Below are 19,195 nucleotides of genomic sequence, written 5' to 3'. Positions count from 1 at the left end.
AGCTGTGTTTGATCTTCCTGTCCTAGTCTTGTGAGTAGATGGGCTTATTTGCTCTATTATCCAGCCTTACATTTTCAACTGAAGAGTATCTATGCACCTGTAAAATATTGATTACAGTCCCTGAGTTACAGTGTTTCTATATAATTTCATAGATAATGCTACAGTTCATTTTGGAAATGAATTGCATGCTTTGAACATCATAATTTACAAATCTATGATATTTGCTGGACACTTTTTTAGGTTCCTTTACTATGAAGCAGAAAAACACATAGAAATCATAAAACAGCAAAACCCTGGATCCCATATATTTAATCTATATTTACAGATCTTCACCCAAAATAAAATAAAATAAAACAATAGCACATGATGGAGGGAGAAAAAGGAAAGGAGTGAGGAATAAAGCCAATATCAATGTGTGAAAGTTCGGGGAAAGGAAATAAACTATTGGTAGAAATGGGGTCATTCAATAATTTAGTGATAAATGAAGGAAAACATCACTATTTGGTACAGTCTCTTTGAGTTCAAAGAAGTTTGATAATTTTGCCCTGATGCAAAATGTGGATTTATAAGTATACAACCAAATTAGATAAAAGAGATATATGAACTGGTAAATATTGTGAAATGAGGAAATGTTTATGCAGCAAATTAACTTTAGTCTGAGAATTAAAGCTGTAAGTGATGTAGTTTGGAAGACAGATATGAAAAAATTAAATATTGGTAACATCAGTGGTGTGGAAATGATATTTCTTAAAGTAAAATGATTAGTTCTCATTGACTTGAATGGTTTTCCTTTTTTTTCTTTAAACTTACTGAAACTTCTCGAAATCTATCAAGGCTGGAGTTGATAATAATTGCCTACAAAACACCCTCTTAGGTACAGAAAGAGGAACCATGAGACTTCCTGTTGACTGTCTTCTTAGCAGGTGGCCTCATACCTGCTACCTGTGCGTGAGACAATTCAGGGAACACCCGCTCATAGGTCAGGCTGTGGAATAAGAGGATCTGACTTCAATGCTCGGTTGACCATTTACTGGCTCCAGTGATCATAGAAATATAATTGCATATATCTCTAGGCTTATATTATTCAAATTCTATTTTGTTAAGTGTACTTAAGTGCTTTAGTCTTCTTTCAAGCCCTCCACCCATCAGAGGTAGTGGGGAAAACAAAAGGTTAATGGAGCAAAGGAGAAAGTGAGCCTGTTTAAAAATAGTTCTTTGGAGTGAATCGAATCTGTGGTTGTCAGGGTATCAGCAGTTCAGTTCACACAAATCAATAGCAGTAGCTCTATATACTTACAAACACCATTATGGATTCAGCAATTGCTGTTTGAGCCACAAGAAATCATAAGGGTCTGCTAATCAGTTGAATCCTCAAAAGTGGCAAGAAGCCACCAGAATACCACCAGAATGTCTTGGATGCATTTCTATTTTTGAGGTCATGACAAACAGTGAACAGCAAAGAATAGTAAGGTAAAGGGGTACCGCACGGCGTCATCTGTTGGGGTACATCTCCAAGGATCACAAGTCCTCAAGAGTTCACTGTAGCAAAACATCACAGGCCCCCTTTCCAGGCTGCTTCCAGTAAAACACTACATGTCTGTTCTCAGCAAAACATACTCTCATGTGTCTGCTTCAGCAAAAACATCCTCTCATTAGGCAGTTTCTAGAAAATGTTACACAACACAACAGTCTTCAAAAAAAAAAAAAAGAGAACCCCAGAAATTTCCATTTCACAAACTTGTGACTAAATTTCTTTATTTTAAAGGGGAAAATAATGTCTACTAACTAAGGAAATCTTAACCATTTACTAAGAATATTGACTTACTTGGCCACCTATAGTTATTGGCTTCCAAGTATGTTTCAGTACATTGGAAATAACTTAGGATCTACATGAGTTAAAATAGTCTCCGCTATTGGAAAGCTTATACTATATTGATTTACTTGACGTTGTTGTTGCTGCTGCTGCTGCTGTTGTTGTTTCAATATCTATGATAATCTTTACAAAGCCTAGAAACATATAGGAGGACCAAAATCATCTTGAATGAGTATCCATATAAACTGTGTGAATGACAAACAGCACCAAGGAGAAAACAGTATAAAGGTGGATGCTTTGGTCCGAGAGCTAATGCTAATGCAAACTGAACACGGGAGCACAAAACTTCTTTACTGTGAAATATGCCGGAAGAGTCTCTTTATTAGAATAAAATTCTACTTCTTGCTGGCAGATCCTACCTTCAGTGCTGCTTTCCTGAAGGCAAAAAATCTGACTCAGAAACATTTTGCATTGTGTGCAAATAGTTGTTAAAAATATATCTTGCTACTTTTTTTCTTTTACTTTATTGTTTGAAATGTATAGAGATTATTACAAGGGCACAGGTACCTATTTTAAAATCTGGCAGAGTAACAAATGAGATGTTGGTTTACTTCTCACTAACTCAGAAGAGCTAGAAGCAGCTAACCAGAAGATACTCCCAATTTAAAAATATATTAGTGTTAGTCATCTCCAGGCAGACATTTCAGAATGAATTAAGGAATTGCAGCTCACAGTGTTAAGTGTGTCTAATACTATTAGTAAAAAGACAGAAACACTGCTTAATGGATCGATTCATTAGGGAATAAAAGCAAAAATCACAGGTGATTTGGCTGCAGAAACATAACAGCATAAGTCAGTTACCGGCCTTGAAAGTTCTCTCCCTCGCTCCAAAGGCTGTTTTTGTTCTGTCAGCATCATCAATATTTGCAGCTTCTGTGTTGTGGAAAGTAATTCTATTACATGGCAGACAAAACAAGGGGGTATGCATCAGATTATGAATAACTTAATTTTGCAAAGGAATTTTACATCTTAATCTGCAGGATGATCACTTTCACTTAGGCTCTGAAACCAAATTATGTTATTGTGTTCTGTGATATAATTTAATAACTTACCCATAAGGAAATGTCAGGTCGCATTTGCAACAATCCAGGGGCCATTAAGCCAGATGGAAGGTCATTCTGTTTGAGGATTGTAAATGAACCTGTCCAACAAAGTTTTGGTTAGGGACAGCCAAGGACTCATTATATAGTCAATTTACCCAACTGCTTGCAAGAACCAAGCCAACACCAAGGCTGTTCTGTCCTTTGAAGTTTTAAATGGATTTAAACATGCAAGGATTTTTTTTTTTACTTTGATCAGGCCAAAAAAGAAATTGCTTCTGCCAAAAGAAGTAATTTCCATATATTGGTTAGAATATGAGAATAAAAATTAAATACATTGTTGGCATGCTATGTTTGAATATTTTAAATTTCTTATTAACTTCACATTCTTTAGTAAGCCTTGCATTACCTTGGTGGCAAAAGATAAGCACACAGACACACAGACACACACACTCACACACACACATAAACACACACACACCCACAACACACACTAAAAACTGAAATAGAGAGAGTTCTTCATGATTATAAAAACTAAAGATATACATTTCAAATACTTCCAGTGCCCTCCCTTCACTAACATTTGAGTTTATTTTATCCCATATGAGCTGAACAGTTTTGATATCGTGTATTCTATGATTTTTTTCACCTACGTTTAAATTTTATAAATATAAAACATTGAAAATAATGTCTCTAGTACAGGAAATTGCCAAGTTTTTTTCTTTACTAAAGTGCACAGCTAGAGAAAATTAGATATTCTGCTGAATCTTTATTTTATAATTAGTATATTTTTATTTGTTTAACACATCTATTCATATCTTTAATACTTTAGACACTTTGCATATTTAGAATTTCAAGGCACATCATTTTACTGATTTGGTTTAGTGAATGCACACACTGACATTTCCCATTACCTGTGGATTCCATCCCTGTGAGCATGTTTACATACTAATGCTCCCTTCTGCTGTCACAGACACCACCAATGGTCCTTCTAAAGCAATTTGCCTATACAGGAGCAGCGTGAAACATTTAGGTCAATTGTTTTATAAATTTCCACATGAAGTAGAAAAGGCTTTCCTCTCCTCATTCTCTGTGGGGATGACCAGAAGCTTGAAAAGGTAGAGGTCAATACAGTGCTGGACCTGAAACTTCAGCCAGTGGCCAGCTGGCGAGTATGACAGGGTATTATCTCAACAATGCCCTCTCTTGGGAGCCAACCTCAGTAAAGCAATTTCACACTTCTGAATCTCATTTTCTCTTGTGTAAAACATAGAAAATACACTTTCCCAGAATTACTTGATTTTGGATTTAAGTTTATAAACTACAGGAAATATGTGAGATATTTATTTGTTTGTGAATAATGGTTTAGCATTTCTTGATTCAGATTTCTCTCTCTCTCTCTCTCTCTCTCTGTTTGTGTGTGTGTGTATGTGTGTGTGTGTGTGCGCATGCATGCGTGTGAGAGTGTGTGTGTGTGTGTGTGTGTGAGAGAGAGAGAGAGAGAGAGAGAGAGAGAGAGAGAGAGAGAGAGAGAGAGAATATGCCTGTGCATTTCTCTGTAGAAAAATTTAAGTTAGGAGTTAGGAGAATTATCATAATTCACACATGATAAAAAAAGGCCATGTATTTGAAAAACAGCAATCATGTACAGGAAAGTGGTTGATGGGAGGAATAGGAAGAGAAAAATAATATAATTATATTTCAATTGTCCTAAAATAAGAAAAAATAGAGTATATGAATAACACTAATGGAATTTATTTGATTAAACAAACAAAAAAATTAATAAGTATACTTAAAAGTTACCTATATCCATCATGGTTCAAGCAGAGATTAAAAAAATTATTAGGCATTAATAATGTGGTAGAAATTCTTGTTACGGTATATAGTGTCTTAATTCAACAATAGTCGAATGCCTCTTAGAGACTTTGTAAGGTAACTAACTCGTGCTCAATTCACTTTTCCTTTTCCTTTTTTTTTCTCATTTGTGCCATGGGATGACACCATTCACATTCAGGGTAGGTCCTCAACTTTCAGGTAAAGCTGCATAGATATGACCAGAGGTGTGAGTTCTAGACAAATAAACTCTTAGCAAGCAGTAAGATTTTGTAAGAAAAAATTCCACCCATTAATGACTATTAAGAAGTATGTATTTGTATGAGCTCAGTGTCACTAAATAACAATGCTATGAATTTATGATTTCCTTGCCTGGGACATGTTTAGAAAAAACACAATATTTCTCCCTACCTTCTGACTGTTTTTTTCCCATTGGATTTTATATATTTACATTTTAAATATTATACCCTTCTCCCCTTCTCCTCTCCCCTCTCCCCCTGCTTCTATGTGGATGCTCTCTCTCCTACCCACTGACTCCCACCTCAACACCCTGGAATTCCCCTACCTTGAGAAAAAGGGCCTTCACAGTTCCTAGGCTTTTCTACCCACTGATGCCAGACAATGGCACTCTGCTATACATGCTGCTGGAGCAATGCTCCCCTCCCTAAGTGTATACTCTTTGGTCGGTGGTTTAATCCCTGGGAGCTCTGAGAGGGGTTCTGGTTGGTTGATATTGTTGTTGTTCTTATAGGATTGCAAACCCCTTCAGCTCCTTCAGCCCTTTCTCTAACTGCTCCATTTGGGTCCTCATGCTCAATCTGATGCTTAGCTGCAAGCACATTAATCTGTATGAGTAAGGTTTTGGTAGAGCCTCTCAGGAGACATCCATATCGGATTCCTGTCAGCAAGCACTTGTTGGCATCAGCAATAGTGACTGGGTTTGGTACCTTCTGACTGTTACACTCACTTTGCCACTTTCCCTCTAACGTTGCCTGAGCCTCAAAGGATTGATATGACTTGTTAAGCAATGGGCCTTCAAACATACTTTATTCTCAGCATCTTTTGCAGCTATATCTTTTCACTATCATTTACTCACAGCAAGAAGTGGCTTCTTTGATTAAGGTTGAGAGCAACTTTTGTTTAGGGGCAAAAGTGGATACTTCGATGTTAGTGGATGGCATCTAAGTTTGCTAAAATAGAGTAATAGGCTCCCAACTCCCTATTCCAGGTATTATTGGATCAACTTGCCTGATGAGTTGATATTGTAGTTCACAAAGTTCACAGCTGGATAAAATTGTTGATACGTTGAAGCCTTTACCCCACCAGAAGCAACCTGCATAGCACCATCTGGCACTATGAAAATGAGCAGTGGGGAGGAACCTTCCAGCTAAGTCCCAGTTTGATCTCGCTATACTTCGCATCCAAGGTGTATGCTTCCTTCAGCAACAGGGGCTTACCTAATTGTTCTGGTGGAAAAATTAGAGGGATAGTAAAGCCTACATACACTGCTTTGCATGCTTTTGTGTCTGCTTTGACCAACACCTTTTCTAGTGCCATCCCACATACAGTTCTGAGAGTTTGGCTTAGTGATCTGGTACTTCTAGACCGGAACTCTCCTACCTATGAAGCATCTGCCTTCAAATTCTGTCTTACCCTGTTTAGTCAAATCCCCAGATAATAGGATTCTAAGTGTTTTTTCTTACTCCCTCCAATTTTGCTCCTTCTCACCCTCTTGTTACTAGCACCACACAACTCCTCTACTCTTCTCTTCTTTTCTCTTCACAAATACTTCCAATGTTTCTCTTCTCGATCTTCACTTCGCCCATTATTAGTAAAAATAGTAATTTCTAAATAGTGAAGTATTTTTTCAACACATGGAGTTCAGAAGAGGAAATTAGGCTTTTTGTATTATTTCCTTTCTATCAATTTTAGACAAGGTCATTATCTGTACTTTTTTTTTATACAAAGGTTATCTCCTAATCTGGGTCTTTCGTTTTCTCACCTAGCTTTAAAGGCAGCAAGATACATCTTTTCTCTTTCTTCTTGTCTCAAACTGTCAGGAAGGGAAGCCTGGCTTGTTACATGACTATTCCCATTCTAATTCTGGGTCTAATGCCCATGTAGCAGGAAGCACTATTAAAACTGAATTTTCACACAAACTCTCTTCAGTACTTTTGATAGAGTAATAAGGCTCTGTTTGGTGTTTTATTTCTAGCTTCTTTAAAAGGCTGATTAAAGGAGAAAGAGATTATTTGGCTCATATCTGGAGGTTACACTATATCAATATTGGGATGTTAGTACAGAAGGAATTTGAGAGCTATGATTTATATTACAAACCCAGTTTAGAGCAGAGAATAATAAATTTATATATGTATACCAAAGATCAACTTAGTTTCTTGTTTTTATTCAGTTCAGTGTCCAGTCAGTGAAATGGTACTGCCCACTTTTAGGATGGCTTGTCCCTTCTAAATTAACTATAAATCAATAATCATTTACAAGCCAGTCTAATCTACTCAGTTCTTTACTCAGATTTCTTTCCCACATGGTTTAATACTGTGTCAATTTGACATTTAAAAACTAGCTATCTCAGGTTCTAAATTCAGTGTATATCTGTGTATTCTTTTGATAACTAGTATAGCAAATGCAGGAAAGTCAGAGGGAACATTCTTACCAAGGACAACACTTGTAGATCATGAGGCTCACTACTGAGACCCATTTTCAATTTTTAAAATGAATAAAGAATAAAGAAAGCCACACATTTCCTTTAAAGTATGTATTTAAACCCTAAGACTGTGACTGATCAAAGACTGAAAATAAAACCACACTCTTTTGGTCCAGAACTGATCAGCTTGGGACAACAGGAATTAAAGAAGCAAACACATATTCAATATAGGTTAGACCATTTATCTATATCAAGTAACACCATGTAGATGATATTTTCAAGTATGCGGATAACAGTGCAAAACCACAAATACGCACAATCCAGTGTGCCTCCTTAAGGAATCTTACTGCAGTAGGTCCTGAGAAAAGCAATTTAGCTGAAGCGTAAGACAAGGACTTTAAAAGAGCAATTATGAATATCTAAAAGGATTTCAAAGTAGAGACGAATAAATGACTCAATGAAGATTATCAAGTACAATTGAATAAAATAAGAAAAGTAAGTCAAGAAAAGATAATAGAATTTAACCAAAAAAGGGAGAAATTACTAGAGAAGAGTCAAACTGAAATAATGCTTGAAATGGAACACTCAGGAAATCAAACAAAAAGTTCAGAGGTAATCCTGATCAACAAACTAAAATTATAAAAAAAAGAGAATATTTTTGTTTGAAGATAAAAAGAAATCTATAGCTTAGTCAAAATTAAAACACACACACACATACACACACACACACACACACACACACACACACACACACACACGCACATGCACACACCTCCCCCTGAAACAAGTCTAGACACACACAAAAAATATGGAAAATATAGAAGACTATAAAAAAGATTAGGCTTACAAATATTAGGTATAAAGAAAGAAGAAACTGTCTAAAGTACAGAAATATTTTTGACACAATCAGAGAAGGAAACCTTCTAGATCAAAAAAAAATTAAAATAAAAAGAAAAGCCTATTAAAGTGCAAGAGTCATACAAAACATCAGTTAGACAGGACCAAAAAAGAATTTCCCCATGATACATAATAATTGATGTACCAAATATACAGAGGAGAGAAAATATGTTAAAACATATAAAGGAAAACGACCAAGTCACACATAAAGGCAGGCACATTAGAATAAAACTTGACTTTCAAGAGAATTTATAAATCAGAAGGACGTAGACAGATGTTCTACAAACTCAAAGAAACAGCAGGTGCGAGGCCAGACTACTATACCCAACAAAACTATCAATCACAGCCAATTATTGCAGAAAATACATTCCATAAATAAATAAATAAATAAATAAATAAATAAATAAAACCGTAAGCAATTTCTGTCTGCCAAACAACTCTACAGATCCAAAAGCAAAACTTCAGTTTGAAGAAAAAGTTAACTACATACACAAGAGCAGACAGAAGAAATAAATAATTGGAGAAGAGTTAATACAAAAAGGGAAGAAAAGCAGCACCACAACAACGTAATAATTAGTATGCTGTGCCCAATAATAACTCTTATTTTTAATGGTCCTAATTCCACAATAAAATGAGGCAAATTAAAAGATTATACAAGAAACATAATTTATCATTCTGTTGCATCCAAGAAACACATGTCACAAGCAAGCACAGATATTACATTAGGATGAAAGATGGAAAACGTTATTCTAAAATAAAGGAACCAAGAAGCAAGCAAGCATAACCATTTTACATCTGACAAGATATAATCTAACGCAAAGCAATCAGAATTGTTGATAAAGGACACCGTAAACACATTAAAAGAAAAATCCAGCAAGAGGATATTACAATTGTAAATTTTAGACCAAAGAAAAAGAAACTCAATTTTGTAGAAGAAATACTAATGTTTCTAAAATCACAAATTAGTCTCAACATAGTGATAGTGGGTGACATCAATATCACATTATCAGAGAAAATCTAAACAGAAAAATGCTGGAGTTAAATAACATTATACATCAAATAGACCTGAAACATACCCAAATACCATATTTTATTATGAACATAAAATTTTTATTGTTTTGATAATACCATCATTGGCTATAACATTCTAGTATTTTTACAGTTGCATTTCAATCTTAACTTTAAAAAAAAGCACAATATAAAAACATGAGTGCTTTCACACTGAAATCTTGTTGAAAAAGTTTGACTCTTTCCTGGAGATCACTTTTCTGCTGAGATCTCTGTAGGTACTCGTACATTTGACAAATTACATCCCAAGATGTTTCAATTTGAAGCTTTATGAGTAGTAAATAAAAGGGAATGCTTGGTGAAAAGGTTTCAAATGCTAACTGTATTTAAAAACAAATTAAGTGATTTTTAAATATTTTGTGCTTAAATTTTTCATTCCTGTGATACAGCATATTAATTTGTGGCTTAGTTTCAGGTACATTTTAATGAGATGACTTTCAGATTGTATGAATTTTCTGAACAGATAGCCTAGTAGTTGGAAGTTTACATTCTATTTCTAATCTGCTAGGTACACTTTCCAACACTGGAAGAAAAAATTAAGCAAAATATTTTGCTTATGTTGTAATATTCCCTGAAGCTTAATTAGCCTTATTATAAAGTAAAAATTGCTCTTTCAGAAATTATTGAAAAGTAATGAGGAAAAGGAAGAAAAGGCTAAAAGATAACCAGTGTCAACATTAGGAGTGTATCTGTGAGTGTATTTTTTGTTATATACCTTAAATTACAATGCACCTGTAATTTTGTGTCCTAAGCACTCTCAAAATATAACCATCAAAACCATGCCTTATGTACTCTTTGAACAATTTTGTTTATGTAATAAGTCAGTACAAAATATGAATTAAATAGTACAAAGTTGTGAAATCATATATGTGTATATAAGTATATATACACATATATGATATTTTATATATATGGAGAGAGAGAGAGAGAGAGAGAGAGAGAGAGAGAGAGAGAGAGAGAGAGAGAGGTGGGGGAACTACATTTGGATATGCACTTACTACAATTCAATCTGTTATAGAAAACAATCTCTACAAATTATTTGCTTTTTTCTCAGACTAAAGAATCTTCTAAAATCTTGGCTTTTGAGAAATAACCATGTTTTGAATTAAGCTATTATCAAATAACTTTTTTCTGTATTGTTTTTGTTTATTTAAAAATTATCTCCTTTTTTCTTTTCTTTTATTGGATATTGTCTTTATTTACAGTTCCCATACCCCCATCCCCTGCTCCTATAGGGGGTGCTTCCACACCCACCCATCCACTGCTTCCCCATACTGGGGCATCTAACCTTCACAGGACCAAGGGCCTCTCCTCCCATTGATGCCCAACAAGACCATCCTCTGCTACTTATGTAGCTGGAGCTAAGGCTCCTTCCATGTGTGCTCTTTGGTTGGTGGTTTAGTTCCTGGGAACTCCGGGGGTCTGGTTGGTTGACACTGTTGTTCTTCCTATGGGTTTGCAAACACCTTCAGCTCCTTCAGTCCTTTCTTTGACTCCTTCATTGGGGACCACATGCTCAGTTTAGTGGTTGGCTGGGAGCATCTGCCTCTGTATTTGTCAGGCTCTAGCAAAGCCTCTCAGGAGACAGCTATATAAGGCTCCTGTCAGCATGCATTTCTTGGCATCCACAGTAATGTCTGGGTTTGGTGACTATATATAGGATGAATCCCAGGTGGGGCAATTTCTAGATGGCCTTTCCTTCAGTCTCTGCTCCACTCTTTGTCTCTGTATTTTCTCCTGTTAGTATTTTGTTCCCCCTTCTAAGAAGGAGTGCATAAAATTGCAAAGCTTGTATAAGGCAAAGGACACTATCAATAGGACAAAACGGCAACCAACAAATTGGGAAAAGATCTTTGTGAATTCTACATTCAATAGAGGGCTAATATCCAACATATACAAAAAATTCAAGAAGTTAGACTCCAGAAAATCAAATAACCCTATTAAAAATGGGCTAAACAAAATGATTGCTTTCAAACTGCGTAAATATTTTCCTCTTCTTCATTTACAATCTTTCATAGAATATAATTTCTCTTCTTTACTTATATATTCCAGTTTATACCATATAGAAGAAACTAGAAGATTTTATTCAGTTAATTTTTCATTTCAATGTGTTTGTGTTGAGCTAATAAGTTACATGAATTATTTTCCACATGCTTGTTTGGTTGCCTCTTTCTTTCTTGAAAAAATCAACTTCAAAATGTAAAGCAGGTGGTCTTCTAAGTGCTACTTTCCTCCACTCACATAAGTTCCATACCAAGTTACTGTTTCTGGAATATGGAAGATTTTTAGTAATTTCTTTTCTAATATTTTCTAGTTATTGGTTAGCATTATAATCAACTACATTTGAGAAAATCTCATAGTCTTCTTCTGGATACTATACAATTCATTCCACATCCATTCTTTTCTTGTGATGGCGCCTGGGCACTCATGGTTCCAAGCTCTTCAACTGCTCCTGTTCCACAATGAGTTGTGCTGCATGTCTAACACATATATCATTTTAACTTTATTCATTGTTGTTTCCTTGTTAGGAACCTTACAAGGAACACTACAATCTGCATGGTTAAATTTACATGGTTCATATTTTTCCATTTGACAGATGAATGCTCTTGTTTCTGTGTGCTCTTGTTTCTTCATTTTCAGAGTTTTCCATAGGGTAGGCTAGCATTTAGCTTGCTGTGTAGCCGAGAATGACCTTGATGTCAGAAACCTCTCCAGAACATCTCTCAATCGCAGGCATGCAACAGCACGCATGGTTGAGCAATCTGTTTAGATATGAAAAGGAGACATCAGAGTGTATTTTAACAGGCTAGGATCCTTAATAAGTTAGGTTGCTTTTTCTACAGGAGCCACCTGAAGAAGAGCATTACTAGTCAAACACTGAGCCTAGACACCTTAACAGAGAGAAGCCTGCCATGAAAATTGGAAGCCTGCTGCTAGTTCTAGCTGCACGCACTGATTTTTCAGAGTAGCAATAAAGTCCTGGTTGACAATTTTCCCTAGAAGTTTCTGACAAATAGCACACACAGTTGTTTACATTTTGTGATTTAACGTCTCACTTAAATTACACAGGTGCACATAAATGTGTTCATTTGATCACAGTAATTCCACTGCCACTAACATTAGTAAGTAACTCAATACAAGGAACAAGCTGGAGCTAAATTTATTACTCTCTTCCATGGCTAATGCACTTGAATGACTGTGCAGTGATTGGTAGTTATAGTTAATATTGCATTTTAGTACGGAAAGGGATAACAGCTGTATAATGCTTCTTTAAATAGCTTCAGTTTTTCTTTTATCAATTTTATTCAGCCTTTTCGTCCACTGTTTTGTTCTTAGTTTTTGCATGAAGGCTGTTCCTAAAGAGCTGCTTCTCATATTTCTAGACTCCTTTGCTTTCTTTTCTTTCCAATGTTGAGTGTGCATGATTGAGTTGGTCTAATTTCAATTTTAGAATCATAAGTAGTGATTTCTATTCCAGCCAACATAAACAGTTGATATGAAAACAAAGAGGAACAACACAGAGTATTTAAGAATTTAAATTAATTTATGCTAGGACAATTTCTTACCTGCATATAATACAACACTGTAACAATGATCCCTTTGCCCTCTCTTATCTTTCTGCCATTCCTACCACCCACTCACTTGCTACTCCTATTGAGCCCCTATTCCATTGTTCCCATCTCACTGTATGGTGTGTGTGTGTGTGTGTGTGTGTGTGTGTGTGTGTGTGTGTGTGTGTGTTTCTGTGTGTACTTTGAGACGTATTGAATTTAAGCATGGTTTCTGAGAAGAGCATGAATGTGAAGATATCCACCAGATCATAGGTGTCTTAATTAAGATTTCTTTTGCTACACAGAGACACCATGGTGAAGGCATCTTTTGCAAAGGTAAACATTTCATTGGGGCTGGGTTTTAATTTCAAAGGTTCAGTCCATTATCATTATGGTGAGTAGCGTGGCATCATGCAGATAGAATTATCCTTGGAGGAGCTAAAAGTACAACATCTTGATCCAGAGGCAGACAGGAGGAGACTGTCTTCTTTAGGCATCTAGAAGTAGGATCTAAATCACACTAGAAAAATGAGCATAGAGACCTCAAAGCCCACCCCCACAGTGACACACTTTCTCTAACAAGGCCACATCTACTTCAATAAGGAAACATTTCCTAATAGCAGCATCCCCCAAGGGTCAAAAATTCACATACATGAGTTTATGGGGGGCAAACGTATTCAAATCACCACAATGGGTAACCTACCAGGTACCAGGGGCTACATCACTATAGACCAGTGGTTGTCAACCTTTTTTAAAAAGATTTATTCATTTATTATATATAAGTACACTGTAGCTGTCTTCAGACACACCAGAAGAGGGTATCAGATTTCTTTACAGATGGTTGTGAGCCACCATGTGGTTGCTGGGAATTGAACTCAGGACCTCTGGAAGAGTAGTCGGGTGCTCTTAACCTCTGAGCCATCTTCCAGCCCCGGTTGTCAACCTTCTTAATGCTTTAACTCTTTAATATACTTCCTCATGCTGTGGTGACCCCCAATGGTTAATTATTTTGTTTCTACTTCATAATTGTAGTTTTGCTACAGTTATGTATTATAATGTGAATATATGGTACTCAGGACATTTAATATGTGACTTCCAATGGGGGTCCCACCCACAGGTTAAGAGACATGGCTGTAGACAATGACTGCATCTCTGCAGCTCTTGACCGCAATCTACATCCCATGGTGCTGGGGTTCCATGAGCCTCTCTCCCATCTATGACTGAGTGTTTACTGACTCAGTCTTGTGCCAGCCCTGTGCATGCTGAAATAATCTTTTAAAGATTTAATTTCAGGGCAGCAATGAGAAAGAAGGATGTGTGGGGAGATAGGATTAAAAGCTAAAGTAGGATTTGTTCCATGATGAGCCTCAAAGAGAGTCAAGGTCACCACTCTTCCAGCAGCCAGTAAGGAGTTAGGGATCTCATCTGCCAAGAATCCATCCATCTTGACCATAATTCCTTTAAAGCATTATGTTTTTAATATTTTAATTTTATTTTTATTTTCATGTTTGTTATTCTTGTTTTAATTGCATGCATATGCACTCTATTGACATCACCCCCATTCCTTACAATGTTTCACATTCCGTATTCCATCCATTCTGAACTCTGTCTCCCAGTTTGTTCCAAGAGAGGAAATTGCTATGGATTTTAGTTGCTCATCTCACCTGTGACCTTTACTTGCACTAAGGAAGTGGTTAAAAGGGAATAATGACCCCAAGCAGTGATTGACTATCCTCAGTACATTCATGCCAGGAATCTGCAGGGTTCAGAGAACAAGATTGAAGATCTGTGAAGAGCTTGACCCTGAGAGCAGCGGTGGAGTAAACAATGGTCAATCAGTTGATGTGTCTGAGAATCCTAGCAGATGATACCCAGAGTCAGATGGGAGAATGTCAGCTGAAATTCAGCAATGTGGTACTACCGTTTCATAGTGACATTCATATTCTCCCCATCTTTCTCTTCTTAATATTAACATATGCTATTAGTATGTCTTCTACTTAATAATCTTGTGAATGTTATGAAAGCTTATAAATACAATGGAACATCAAGGATGCAGCATTTTAGGAGTGTAATTTTTACTGTGAATAATTCTCCTGTGTCTCCTTCACTTCTCTTTTATTAAGTAGTAACATATGTTGTAATATTCACATTTTGCCTAACCACTTATTGGGAGTTATTGTTATTATTATTATTATTATTATTGTTATTATTATTTTCAGATTGGATGGGGTGTCATTAACAAAGGCACCAATGTCCATGTTGTGAGGTGAACCTAAATTTTCATTTCACTGGTATAAATGATTTGGTGTCAGTGTAATTGTCTGCTAAATTAACTGTGTTTACATATCAATCCCAGCAGCTATTAACAATAGCCTCTAGGCCAGGGTTGGGGCTTTTGTTAATCCCACCACCTTTTAGGAGAAAATGTTGTCTGACGTAAGCTTATGCTATTATAACAACTGTGACTTCATATGCTTCTCTGTTGTATCTGAAAGGCATGATTTCTTTTCAGTCATCCTCTGACTCTTTGTCTTAGATTCTTTTGGGGGGATTATTTACTTATTTACTTTTATTTTGAGGGTACAGGGAACTTTCTTGATGCTATTCAAGAGAATAGGGCTCCCTGGGTCCCTCCCATTATTGTGGGTTTCTGGGATGGAAACTATAAGGGAGATGCCCAGTGTTGGGAGCATAGTTGGGACAGGGACTCCTCAGCATCAGTGGGTCTTCTCTTGCTTTCCTGTCCATGCTGGGGTGGGTGGTCCAGAACTTATTATTCCTTGGAAGCCATGTAGGCCATGAGATCCACTATCATGTTGCTGTAGCTGTATTCATTGTCATACCAGGAAATGGGCTTTACAAAGTTGTTATTGAGAGCAATGCCATCCCAGCATCAATCGTGAAAGAGCGGGAGTTGCTGTTGAAGTCACAGGAGACAACCTGGTCCTCAGTTGCTCTTTATTGAGCCCTCAGATGGCTGCTTCACAAGTGCCTTCTGATCCCACCATATTTGGCAGGTTTCTTCAGTTAGCGTGTCAGATCCACCATGAATTCATTGGGGATAGGAACACAGATGCCATGCCAGCGAGCTTCATATTCATCTCTGAGAGGCTTGCTCACAGCTTTGGCAGCATCAGTGTATGCGGGGATGATGTTCTAGGTAGCCCAAAGCCATCACACCACTGCTTTCCAAAGGGGTCATCCACAGTCTTCTGGATCATAGTGATGGCATGGACTATGGGCATGAGTCCTTGCAAGATACCAAAGTTGTCATGGATGAACATGACCAAGGGGGCTAAGCAGTTGTTTCAGGAAGTATTGCTGACAATCTTGAGCAAATTGTTATACTTCTTGTAGCTCACACGTATCACAAACATGGGGACATCAGCAGAAGCAGAGGAAATGATAGCCTTTTGGTACCATTCCTCAAGTGGACCTCATCCTTTTCCTTGTTGGTGAAGATGCTAGAAGACTCCATGACGTACTCAGCACCAGTTTCAGAGCATTTGATGCTAGCAGGATCTTGCTCCTGGAAGATAGAAATAGGCTTCTGGTTGATGACAAGCTTTCTATTCTCAGCCTTAACTGTGCTATTGAAGTTGCCTTGGGGAGAGTCATACTGGAGTATGTAGAGAATGGAGTTGAGGTCAATGAAGGAGTCATTGATGGCAATAATCTTTAATTTGCCAGATGTAGATAAGAAAGCAGCCTTCGTAACCAGGAGGCTGGCACTGAAAGAGCAGATGAAGCTGTCTCTGGAGCAGAGATCAGGTTTATTTATTTTATTTTATATGTATGAGTATTTGCCTCAATGTATATGTGTGTATCATATGCTTGTGGAAGTCAGAAGAGGGCATCTGATTCCATGAGTTACAGGTGATGGGGGCTACCATGAGAACCCTGTACTCTGGAAAACAATCAGTTCTCTTAACCACGAGCTATGTTTCCAGCCCTGGCTCTTGCAATCTTTCTATCCCCTTTCTGTAATAATCCATTAGCTATAGGGGGAAGGTTATGATATTTATATTTTATATCTAATTTGGACCTGGGCCACTCTATACAGTCTCTTAGTCTCTGTACCTTTAATAATAATGGGTTTCTGTGTAAACCACTTTCTATTGCAGGAAGGATTGAGAAGTGCATTTTAGTATAACAATAATACCACATACATTTAATCAAATAACAGCAGTAAATTCTCCCCTAGGGCCTATGACAATAACTGGTTGACAATTGGCTTAATAATTGTGCCAGATATGGGCTTCATCTTGTTGATTGGAACTTAAATCTACCCCATAAGTTGTTGGTTTCTCCCATGATGTTTATGCTGCTATAGCACCAGGGATGTGTCTTCCCAGTTTACTCAACATATCAGGCAGGTTGCAAACTCAGCAGAATTGTTGATTTTCTCCTGCTCCCCCCACCCACTTGTAGCATGCGAAACATCTTCCAACACTACTAGCCAGTAAAATTGAAGCTTGTAGATGTGCACTAGCTTGATGCCTCCATGGTCCATGACTAGACTATGCAGTATCTCGAGAACAGGTGTTGATTGTCAAGTAATAAAGGATAGCCAGTATCATTTGCAACAGCTTGTAATATTCTTGGCTTATTATATGGCCAATACATTCTAGTGTTAGAATGAATAAAAGTGTGGAGAAGACATATTCTTAGTGTCCAGTCTAATTTCACATGGAAAAGCTTCAGGCTTTTACCAGTCTCAAGGATAGTTGGGGTGTTGTATTCATTAATAAATTGATGGAGTTGCTTCTAGTGTCACTTTTCTGAGTTTAACAGATATTAAATATAAAAACATGTTTTCCTCCGTGATGCTTCTCTTTAGATTCTTAAAATGGCTTTATTATGATCTTGTTTTTAGTTTGCTGTGTAGAGAGTTTTATGTTCAGAAATCAGAAATCTCCCCTTTGCTGTAGAGAATAAATATGTGGGATTTATAACAATAGTTTAATAAGTATTTGTTACTAATTGCGATGACACTATCTGGATAGATTTCTACTTGAGGAACTATTAATTAACATTATTAAATAGTTATACACATAGTAAATATTTTAGTTTTATATTAAGCAACTGTGATAACATTTTATTTAAGGAATTGGTTTGTTCCTTAAACTCAGGTTTATGTTGTGCTGAGAATTGAATTCCAGGACTTGACTATACAGAAATAGGCATTTTACCAAGTCACAGCCTCAGACCTTACTGTTGTATTAAGAAAAACTATGAAATTTATTGTCTCCTCAGCTTTTTAAGCAAAAAGTGTTTACTCCATATGGTTGTTTGAATGAGAATGACCTCATAGACTTATATGTTTCAACATTTCCCTCACAATTGGAGAAGCTGTTTTGGAAGGATTAGAGGTATACTCATTCGAAGAGGTGCTTCACTGGGATAGGCTTTGAGGTATTAAAAACTGGATGTCATTACTAGTTGGCTTTCTTTGCCAAATGCTTGAGGATAAGGATATGAGATCTCAACTCCTTCTTCAGAACCATGCATGCCTGTCTCCATGTTTCGTATCATAATGGTCATGGACTCTATCTCGCTTAAACTATAAACAGTCTCCTAATAAACTCTTGCTTCTATATATTGCTTTGCTCATGCAACCTCTGCACAGCAATAGAAAAGTAACTGAGGCACTCCAGAATGTTTGCCTCTGAAACAAGATTCCATCAGTAACAGTCACTCAGTGTTCCCAGTGAGATCTAATGACATGAAAGGTTGGTTTAACTACTCATTTCAAACTTGCCTACTGTTTTGTAATTTTTAATGATTTTAGCTTAGATTGCACTTTTGTGCTTTTTATGTAAAACTATTCTGCAAAAAGCACAGTTTTAAAATTTATTTTCATTTATTTTACCTTATTGTTTTTGTTGAGATGGGTCCTCTTAATAGAGAACTGATTGGCCTCCAACTTTCTATATTGTCTTGATTTGCTGGGGATTCACTTCTACCCTTCTGCCTCCTGAGGTTTGCAGAAATAGGGGTATGGATCTTTACTTCGACTCTTGGCTAAATTTTACTTTTAAATCACAAGTGAAAGTATGAGTATTTGTGATGCACAACATAATGTATAAATATACATTTATGTGTATGTACAGTGAGTACATAATTCAAGTGACTTAACATGTGCTGTATATTCTTTGTGGGGAGAGTGCTTTAAATCTATACTTAGCAATAATCAAATGTATAATACAACTTTACTAGTCACCAGGTTGTACAATAAGTCTCTTGAATTTGTTTCTTTCATTTAACTGAA

General features: G+C 36.6%; 1 pseudogene; it reads right to left on the bottom strand.

Annotated features, from left to right (window-relative positions):
* Nucleotides 1–15,697: 15,697 nt before the first annotated feature.
* On the bottom strand, nucleotides 15,698–16,301 carry LOC148005911 (glyceraldehyde-3-phosphate dehydrogenase pseudogene; annotated as a pseudogene).
* Nucleotides 16,302–19,195: the final 2,894 nt, after the last annotated feature.

Source organism: Rattus norvegicus, chromosome 5, assembly GCF_021556685.1.
Source record: "Rattus norvegicus strain SHRSP/BbbUtx chromosome 5, alternate assembly SHRSP_T2T, whole genome shotgun sequence".
In the NCBI taxonomy this organism is placed as follows: Eukaryota; Metazoa; Chordata; class Mammalia; order Rodentia; family Muridae; genus Rattus; species Rattus norvegicus.
The sequence above is the reverse complement of the archived record's forward strand: the minus strand, read 5'-3'. Positions and strand labels throughout refer to the sequence as shown.